This window comes from Pseudophryne corroboree, chromosome 4, assembly GCF_028390025.1.
Source record: "Pseudophryne corroboree isolate aPseCor3 chromosome 4, aPseCor3.hap2, whole genome shotgun sequence".
In the NCBI taxonomy this organism is placed as follows: domain Eukaryota; kingdom Metazoa; phylum Chordata; class Amphibia; order Anura; family Myobatrachidae; genus Pseudophryne; species Pseudophryne corroboree.
The window spans coordinates 173,623,555-173,634,309 of record NC_086447.1 but is presented as its reverse complement, the minus strand read 5'-3'; positions in this window follow the sequence as shown (position 1 = coordinate 173,634,309).

Genomic DNA, 10,755 nt, shown 5'->3' with positions numbered 1-10,755 from the left:
ATCGCTGCCCAGAGATGCTGTTAGCGTCTCACTTGGCTCCTGGGTGTGCAGGTGCACCCCACAAAGGGATTCAGACTGCGATTGCTACCGCTGCAGCGATCCAGTCTGAATTACCCCCACTATGCTGTAGGATTAAGATTTCCATTAACTGGAGCTAGGAACCAAGTCAAACTGCTCCAGACAACTATTCCCGATCCAATCATCCATCAAAGCTACCAGTATGTATTAAGGCAGGAAGCATTCTCCCTGGTATCTGCCAGTCAGACTGCCAGAGGGTGAAACGTGTTTCCACTGTGTAATGGTGCTGTGCTTTACACCTCTCCAGAGACTTTTGGCATTCCTCATGGTGATCTGAGGCTTGAGTGCTGCTACTTCAGCCATTGAAACACAGCTCTTTTGCCAGAAAGGTGGCATCAGATCACAATGGAATTTTATACACCAGTTAGCGATGGGTATGGCTCACATGGCAAAGGTCAGAGGTGGTATCCACATACTTTTGACCATGTACAGTAGTGTACACACATTATATTAATACTCACACATACAACTGTTAGCTGTAGACCATTGCTGTGCACAGACTCATGTGCCATGGTTGGGCTAGCTGTAGAGGAGAGGAACAGCAAGGGTGCCAGCCAGAGCATCATATAGGAGGAATGGATCAATCCCCTGCTATGATTGGCTCTGCACCCGTACTGTCAGGGAGAGAGAGCTAATCCCCTGATGACACCAGGGTCACACATTGCCCCAGACCTGCTTCCCCCATTAGGGCGTGGTCTAGTGAGCACAATGTCGCACCCCTTTTCTCTGACGTCCTAGTGGATGCTGGGAACTCCGTAAGGACCATGGGGAATAGACGGGCTCCGCAGGAGACTGGGCACTCTAAAAGAAAGATTAGGTACTATCTGGTGTGCACTGGCTCCTCCCACTATGACCCTCCTCCAGACCTCAGTTAGATTTCTGTGCCCGGCCGAGCTGGATGCACACTAGGGGCTCTCCTGAGCTCCTAGAAAGAAAGTTTATTTTAGGTTTTTTATTTTACAGTGAGACCTGCTGGCAACAGGCTCACTGCATCGAGGGACTAAGGGGAGAAGAAGCGAACCTACCTGCTTGCAGCTAGCTTGGGCTTCTTAGGCTACTGGACACCATTAGCTCCAGAGGGATCGACCGCATGGAACTGGCCTTGGTGTTCGTTCCCGGAGCCGCGCCGCCGTCCCCCTTACAGAGCCAGAAGCAAGAAGAGGTCCGGAAAATCGGCGGCAGAAGACATCAGTCTTCACCAAGGTAGCGCACAGCACTGCAGCTGTGCGCCATTGCTCCTCATACACACTTCACACTCCAGTCACTGAGGGTGCAGGGCGCTGGGGGGGGGGGCGCCCTGAGCAGCAATAAAAACACCTTGGCTGGCAAATATATCACAATATATAGCCCGAGAGGCTATATATGTGATAAATACCCCTGCCAGAATCCATAAAAAAGCGGGAGAAAAGTCTGCGAAAAAGGGGCGGAGCTATCTCCCTCAGCACACTGGCGCCATTTTCTCTTCACAGTGCAGCTGGAAGACAGCTCCCCAGGCTCTCCCCTGTAGTTTGCAGGCTCAAAGGGTTAAAAAGAGAGGGGGGGCACTAAATTTAGGCGCAATATTGTATATACAAGCAGATATTGGGAAAAATTCACTCAATATAGTGTTAATCCCTAAATTATATAGCGCTCTGGTGTGTGCTGGCATACTCTCTCTCTGTCTCCCCAAAGGGCTGTGTGGGGTCCTGTCCTCAGTCAGAGCATTCCCTGTGTGTGTGCGGCGTGTCGGTACGGCTGTGTCGACACGTTTGATGAGGAGGCTTATGTGGTGGCAGAGCAGATGCCGATAAATGTGATGTCGCCCCCTGTGGGGCCGACACCAGAGTGGATGGATAGGTGGAAGGTATAAACCGACAGTGTCAACTCCTTACATAAAAGGCTGGATGACGTAACAGCTGTGGGACAGCTGGCTTCTCAGCCCGCGCCTGCCCAAGCGTCTCAAAGGCCATCAGGGGCTCAAAAACGCCCGCTCCCTCAGATGGCAGACACAGATGTCGACACGGAGTCTGACTCCAGTGTCGACGAGGTTGAGACATATACACAATCCACTAGGAACATCCTTTACATGATCCCGGCAATAAAAAATGTGTTACACATTTCTGACATTAACCCAAGTACCACTAAAAAAGGGTTTTATGTTTGGGGAGAAAAAGCAGGCAGTGTTTTGTTCCCCCATCAAATGAGTGAATGAAGTGTGAAAAAGCATGTTTTCCCCCGATAAGAAACTGGTAATTTCTAAAAAGTTACTGATGGCGTACCCTTTCCCGCCAGAGGATAAGTTACGCTGCGAGATATCCCCTAGGGTGGATAAGGCGCTCACACGTTTGTCAAAAAAGGTGGCACTGCCGTCTTAGGATACGGCCACTTTGAAGGTACCTGCTGATAAAAAGCAGGAGGCTATCCTGAAGTCTGTATTTACACACTCAGGTACTAGACTGAGACCTGCAGATAGTGCTGCTGCAGCGTGGTCTGTGACCCTGTCAAACAGGGATACTATTTTGCGAACATAAGAGCATATTAAAGACGTCGTCTTATATATGAGGGATGCACAGAGGGATATTTTGCCGGCTGGCATCCAGAATTAATGCAATGTCCATTCTGTCAGGAGGGTATTAGAGACCCGACACTGGACAGGTGATGCTGACTTTAAAAGGCACATAGAGCCTTATAAGGGTGAGGAATTGTTTGGGGATGGTCTCTGGGACCTCGTATCCACAGCAACAGCTGGGAAGAAAAAATTTTACCTCAGGTTTCCTCACAGCATAAGAAAGCACTGTATTATCAGGTACAGTCCTTTCGGCTTCAGAAAAGCAAGCGGGTCAAAGGCGCTTCCTTTCTGCACAGAGACGAGGGAAGAGGGAAAAAGCTGCACCAGTCAGCCAGTTCCCAGAATCAAAATTCTTCCCCCGCTTCCTCTGAGTTCACCGCATGACGCTGGGGCTCCACAGGCGTAGCCAGGTACGGTGGGGGGCCGCCTCAAAAATTTCAGCGATCAGTGGGCTCACTCACAGGTGGATCCCTGGATCCTTCAAGTAGTATCTCAGGGGTACAAGATGGAATTCGAGGCGTCTCCCCCCCGCCGTTTCCTCAAATCTGCCTTGCCGACAACTCCCTCAGGCAGGGAGGCTGAGCTAGAGGCAATTCACAAGCTGTATTCCCAGCAGGTGATAGTCAAGGTGCCCCTACTTCAACAAGGACGGGGTTACTATTCCACACTGTTTGTGGTACCGAAACCGGACGGTTCGGTGAGACCCATTTTAAATTTGAAATCCTTGAACACATACATAAAAAAATTCAAGTTCAAGATGGAATCGCTCAGGGCGGTTATTGCAAGCCTGGAGGAGGGGGATTACATGGTATCCCTGGACACATGTCCCCATTTACCATCCTCACCAGGAGTACCTCAGATTTGTGGTACAGGATTGCCATTACCAATTCCAAACACTGCCGTTTGGACTGTCCACGGCACCGAGGGTCTTTACCAAGGTAATGGCAGAAATGATGATACTCCTTCGAAAAAAGGGAGTTTTAATTATCCCGTACTTGGACGATCTCCTTATAAAGGCGAGGTCCAAGGAGCAGTTGTTCGTCGGAGTAGCACTATCTCGGGAAGTGCTACAACAGCACGGATGGATTCTATACATTCCAAATTCACAGCTGGTTCCTACCACACGCCTACTGTTCCTGGGGATGGTTCTGGACACAGAACAGAAAAAAGTGTTTCTCCCGCAGGAGAAAGCCAAGGAGCTGTCATCTCTAGTCAGTGACCTCCTGAAACCAAAACAGGTATCGGTGCATCACTGCACACGAGTCCTGGGAAAAATGGTAGCTTCTTACGAAGCAAAATTCCATTCGGCAGGTTCCATGCAAGAACCTTTCAGTGGGACCTCTTGGACAAGTGGTCGGGATCGCATCTTCAGATGCATCGGCTGATAACCCTGTCTCCAAGGACCAGGGTATCTCTACTGTGGTGGCTGCAGAGTGCTCATCTTCAAGAGGGCCGCAGATTCGGCATACAGGACTGGGTCCTGGTAACCACGGATGCCAGCCTTCGAGGCTGGGGGGCAGTCACACAGGGAAGAAATTTCCAAGGACTTTGGTCAAGTCAGGAGTCGTCCCTACACATAAATATTCTGGAACTGAGGGCCATTTACAATGCCCTAAGTCTGGCAAGGCCTCTGCTTCAAAACCAGCCGGTACTGATCCAATCCGACAACATCACGGCAGTCGCCCATGTAAACCGACAGGGCGGCACAAGAAGCAGGATGGCGATGGCAGAAGCCACAAGGATTCTCCGATGGGCGGAAAATCACGTCTTAGCACTGTCAGCAGTGTTCATTCCGGGAGTGGACAACTGGGAAGCAGACTTCCTCAGCAGACACGACCTACACCCGGGAGAGTGGGGACTTCATCCAGAAGTCTTCCAACTGTTGGTAAACCGTTGGGAAAGGCCACAGGTGGACATGATGGCGTCCCGCCTCAACAAAAAACTAGATATTGCGCCAGGTCAAGGGACCCTCAGGCAATAGCTGTGGACGCTCTAGTGACACCGTGGGTGTACCAGTCGGTTTATGTATTCCCTCCTCTGCCTCTCATACCAAAGGTACTGAGAATAATAAGAAAACGAGGAGTAAGAACGATACTCGTGGTTCCAGATGGGCCAAGAAGAGCTTGGTACCCAGAACTTCAAGAAATGATATCAGAGGACCCATGGCCTCTACCGCTCAGACAGGATCTGCTACAGCAGGGGCCCTGTCTGTTCCAAGACTTACCGCGGCTGCGTTTGACGGCATGGCGGTTGAATTCCGGATCCTAAAGGAAAAGGGCATTCCGGAGGAAGTCATTCCTACGCTGATAAAAGCCAGGAAAGAAGTAACCGCAAACCATTATCACCGTATTTGGCGAACATATGTTGCGTGGTGTGAGGCCAGGAAGGCCCCAACAGAAGAATTTCAGCTGGGTCGTTTTCTGCACTTCCTACAGTCAGGAGTGACTATGGGCCTAAACTTGGGTTCCATTAAGGTCCAGATTTCGGCTCTGTCGATTTTCTTCCAGAAAGAACTGGCTTCACTGCCTGGAGTTCAGACATTTGTAAAGGGAGTGCTACATATTCAGCCCCCTTTTGTGCCTCCTGTGGCACCTTGGGATCTCAACGTGGTGTTGAGTTTCCTAAAATCACATTGGTTTGAGCCACTTAAAACTGTGGATTTGAAATATCTCACGTGGAAAGTGGTCATGTTATTGGCCTTGGCTTCGGCCAGGCGTGTGTCAGAATTGGCGGCTTTGTCATGTAAAAGCCCTTATCTGATTTTCCATATGGATAGGGCAGAATTGAGGACTCGTCCCCAGTTTCTCCCTAAGGTGGTATCAGCTTTTCACTTGAACCAACCTATTGTAGTGCCTGCGGCTACTAGGGACTTGGAAAATTCCAAGTTACTGGACGTAGTCAGGGCCTTAAAAATTTATATTTCCAGGACGGCTGGAGTCAGGAAAACTGACTCGCTTTTTATCCTGTAGGCACCCAACAAAATAGGTGCTCCTGCTTCTAAGCAGACTATTGCTCGCTGAATTTGTAGCACAATTCAGCTGGAGCATTCTGCGGCTGGATTGCCGCATCCTAAATCAGTAAAAGCCCATTCCACGAGGAAAGTGGGCTCATCTTGGGCGGCTGCCCGAGGGGTCTCGGCTTTACAACTTTGCCGAGCTGCAACTTGGTCAGGGGCAAACACGTTTGCTAAATTCTACAAATTTGATACCCTGGCTGAGGAGGACCTTGAGTTCTCTCATTCGGTGCTGCAGTCATCCGCACTCTCCCGCCCGTTTGGGAGCTTTGGTATAATCCCCATGGTCCTTACGGAGTTCCCAGCATCCACTAGGACGTCAGAGAAAATAAGATTTTACTCACCGGTAAATCTATTTCTCGTAGTCCGTAGTGGATGCTGGGCGCCCATCCCAAGTGCGGATTGTCTGCAATACTTGTATGTAGTTATTGCCTAACTAAGGGTTATTGTTGAGCCATCTGTTGAGAGGCTCAGTTATATTTCATACTGTTAACTGGGTATAGTATCACGAGTTATACGGTGTGATTGGTGTGGCTGGTATGAGTCTTACCCGGGATTCAAAATCCTTCCTTATTGTGTCAGCTCTTCCGGGCACAGTATCCTAACTGAGGTCTGGAGGAGGGTCATAGTGGGAGGAGCCAGTGCACACCAGATAGTACCTAATCTTTCTTTTAGAGTGCCCAGTCTCCTGCGGAGCCCGTCTATTCCCCATGGTCCTTACGGAGTTCCCAGCATCCACTACGGACTACGAGAAATAGATTTACCGGTGAGTAAAATCTTATTTTATGTGCACAAGAATGCCACTACTGGGTATAACAATGTTGGGGGGAATGGCAGGTGGGCCGAATCGGTCACTCAGAGAGCCGGGAAGGTCGCGCGCAGCCTCTGGCTCCATGGTCTCCATAGAAATGAGGGCATCCCGCCCCCCCAGCAACCGTCGCCATGGTAATGGGGGCATGCCATGAATCCACGCCCCCATGACTCGCGGCACGCCCCCATATGTCGTGGGGCGCGCCCCCCTGTGACGTGTGCGCGCCCCCCCCCCCCCCCCCCCCCCCCCCCCAGTGACTCACATTCACAAATGCCAGGGCCGAATCAAGGCCCCAGTCCATCGCTGTTGGGGAGTATGATGCAGTGGTAGATACAACACTGATTTTATTGGAACAAGAGATGAATAATATTAAAACATATTGCAGTCTTACAGTTCCATTGTATAAGCAGGTTGATTAGCGACAATTTACTTTAGTAAGGCACAAGTTGGTGGCTATAGGATCACTGGAAATGTATATTATCCTGTCTTCCTATACATTCCTTTTCCTTTTACTATAGCTCAGTGGTTCTCAAACACAGTCCTCAAGGTACCCCAACATTCCAGGTTTTACGGATATCCATACTTAGGCACCTCAGTTTGATTATACCATCTGTGCACAAGCAGGGATATCCTTATAACCTGAGAACCACTACTTTAGAGCAATATTTCTGACACAACTGTAACACTGCAGCACTGTAGTTTCTTATTGTAGAGTTCTATCCGTATTGACAATGCTGTGACAATTGTTACTATGGAAAATTTACAGTCAGAGCGTATATAGTAATTAGTTTTTTTAATTAGACATTCCTGATTAATTATGAATGAGTGTAAGATTACTGCAACAGGATGTTCAGCCCACAGTCCAGCCCATACAGGCAGCTAATTTACACATGAAAGCAGAAACGACAAGATGGAGGGAGGGACACAGTTTATACAGTAGCTGCTCATCTTGATGTAAATCGCTTTACACTGTAATTAGGATTTTTTTTTTCCTTGTTCATTCTGTATTATTAATGTTAGATCACAGTGCTAGTTTTACTGCTATCTAAACTCGAAAAGATGCATAGGGTAGAGGAAGAAAATGTAAATATATATATATATGATCCGTAGCATAACCACATTTTAGAATAGTGGTTCTGTATAAAGGACACAGGTTATATACATACTGTGTATCAGGTATTTCATTTGAGAAACTTGTTTACTGTGGATTGGAAATTAATTTCTGATAACCAGCAAAGAGAAACATTGCTCATCGACTAAAGCCATTTCTAAAAATGTGTTGGGAATAATCTTAAAACGGAGTGTATCAGCTCAGTAACTACAGCTCCGTGATCAGGATCTTACTGCAGTAGGCATGGCAATCAAACACTTTTTATACATCATGTAAAAGTCTAGTCCAGAGGTTCTCGGTAGCAGTACTCAAAGCACCCCAAACGGTCCAGATTATACATTTATCCATGCTTGGCCACAGATGATTTAATTAGCACCTGTCAATTTGATTTAACCATCTCTTCTGAGCCATCTATATACCTAAAACTTCTAGGTCTAGTCTAAAGCCCCATACACACAGGGCGACTTGTGCCTGTGTGCTAAGCGATCTATATTAACACAGATCGCTCAGCACACATCGTTATATACACAGCGATTTGTGCTTAGCGATCTCTGCTAACCATTGTTCTTTATGCACATGCTAGGCGATCTAACTAGATCTTCCCTGCATGTGCTAAAGATCCGAGTGGGCGATGGCTAATTGCCATCACATCCAAACCATTCGATGGTATAACTATCAATGATTTTAATGTGCACATGAGCTGTGCTGCTGGACCAGTTCCAGGTATCTGCAGTTAAAGGCAAGCAGGCATCGGAAAGCAGCAGTCGATGGCTGTCGACCATCGAAAACCCACTAAAGGTTTTGCATTGGATCAGAAATATTGATGGTTGCGAACTATTGTTTCCAATGTCCATCTGTAGCCTCAACTTGCAACTACATTTCTGGCAAGCAAGCCAATGGCTTTACAGAACAATATGGCAGCATCTGTGGAGTCAGAACCAGATTAGTAGGGGTAATGGGGGGGGCAGGAGAATTATTAGGAGTAGTGTAGGTGTAAAGATGTTTTAGTGTGCAATAATGTGGCTAGTAAAGAGAGGGGATGCCGACATCCCGAAGGCGAGTATCAGGATACTGGTTAGGCACTGGGGGGAGGGGGGGGGGGGGGTCAGCCCTAGCTGCCACCCCTGAAGGGTTATGGTAAGGGGGGGGGGGGGGGGCGGTAGAAATACTTACCCTTCTCCGATGTTGGGATCTTGAATGTCAGGATGCCATGGTCGGTCATGTGACTGCCAGCATCCTGACCACTGGGATATAGTATGTATTCGGGGAAGATTATAGTAGGTGTAAGTGGTTCATTATTGTGGCTAATATAGAAGGTACTAGGGTTTGTGTGAGGGTGCATTAGTGTGGGTAGTACAGATGTGAGTATTTTAGGTGGAAGGGACACTAGTGTGGTAGTTTCTATGAGGAGTAGGGATGAGGGTGCAATAGTGTGGGTAGTACAGGTGTAAGTGTGGCAGGTGTCATTAACACTTGCTAGACAGCTCTCGATGCTCTGATTGTTTTGTATTAGTGTCAGATACTGTAGGAAAAACCTACAGTAGACATTCCCTGTCTAAACTCTGTTACCAAAGCAGCACACTGGGAGCAGCTGTCTGGTAGATGTCAAATTGTACCTGTCATGCAGATTTGAAAAATGTAGAGAGAATCGTCTATAAAATGGTGCCACGTCCTCTTTGTGTCATTAATGCATTACCAGCATGAGCTATGTTTGTAAACTGGCTCCAAATGTATTATAGTTACAGCACTAAAAACAAGAAACAGAACTCGGCAAAAACGTGATGTATGCTCTATCTGGATGTTGCACCGTTGCCATCCACTGGTTACAGTACATAGGAAGTGCCTCTGCAGTCATTTTTCAGCATGACTTGCGGTTAGTAAAGTTACATTTTTGCAGCTCCACAGACTCCAGCGGTGATTTGCACACAGACCACTTTACATGAGCCCTCATTCCGAGTTGATCGCACGTAGCAACTTTTTGCTGCTCGTGCGAACAACTTGACGCCGCCTATGGGGGAGTGTATTTTAGCATAGCAGGGCGGCGATCACTTGTGCAGCCCTGCTATGCTAAAAAAGTGCTCTGCCCGGCAACTAGCAATAATGGCGCAGTGGCCGAATGTCCGCCTGGAGCCGCTGGATGCCTTGCAACTGGAACGCTGGATGCAGACGGCGTTCCCGGTTGATAGGCAATTTAGATCAGGGAACTTCCAGCTGACAGCTGGGATGTTCTGGACATGCAGCAATGCAGCTGCACGTCCTTAGGGAATAATTGCTCTCTTTCCACTGTTCACTTGCTATTAGTCAGGTTACCCTTTATATTCCTTCCTTGCCACTCCCTCTGTGCTGGTTATAGGTTACCCTGTTGTGTAAACCGCTGGTCCTTGTTACCTGTCTTGATCATTGTCCTGTGGATACTCTGCTGGAATCCGTGCCTTTCAGTGTCCTGTAACCTGCCTTGTCTGCTGCAATCCAGGTTTAGTTTGTCAATCTCCATCTGCCACTTCTATCTACGCAGCTGGGAGCTTGCCACTGAATAGTTACCTGCCCTGACGGAGGTTTATCCAGCTTGTGCCTCATACCTCAGCAAGCTGTGTGCCTCACTCTCAGCCGTTAGTCCTATTCGGGGTGTTTAGTCTATTGGGTGAACTCCTACTGCTGGAGGTATCAAGCCAAGGGGCCCCCTAAGTACCGGTGTGCGCAACAAGCACTAAGGGAACAGCAGGGGGTTGCTATTGGTGAAAACCCTCTTGTGTGCTCTAGAAGTCTCGCCTCAATAGTATTGGAGTTCCCCGCGACACGAAGCTAGGCTAAGTGCCCTTTACGTCTAGCAAGTCCAAGTATCTCCACGTCTAGCAAGTCCAAGTATATCTACGCTCATCAAGTCCAAGAACCCCTATTCTAGGCAAGTCCAAGGCTCCTAACACTCTCCTGCTGCTCAACCTCCAATTATACAGTAAACTGGGACAGTTACACAGCAGTTTATGCACACAGCATAGTACATTAACCTGTATCCCCACAAAAAGTGCATTGCAACAAGTATTGCCCCCACATAAAATGCATTACACCAGTCAGTGCTCCAAGAAAGAAAGAAAGAAAGAGAGAAAAAAAAAACATAACACACCAACCAGTACAATTATTAGCATCGGAGCCTGGCATTTGGCGCTTATGGGCAAACCATTTATCATTGCTCACCA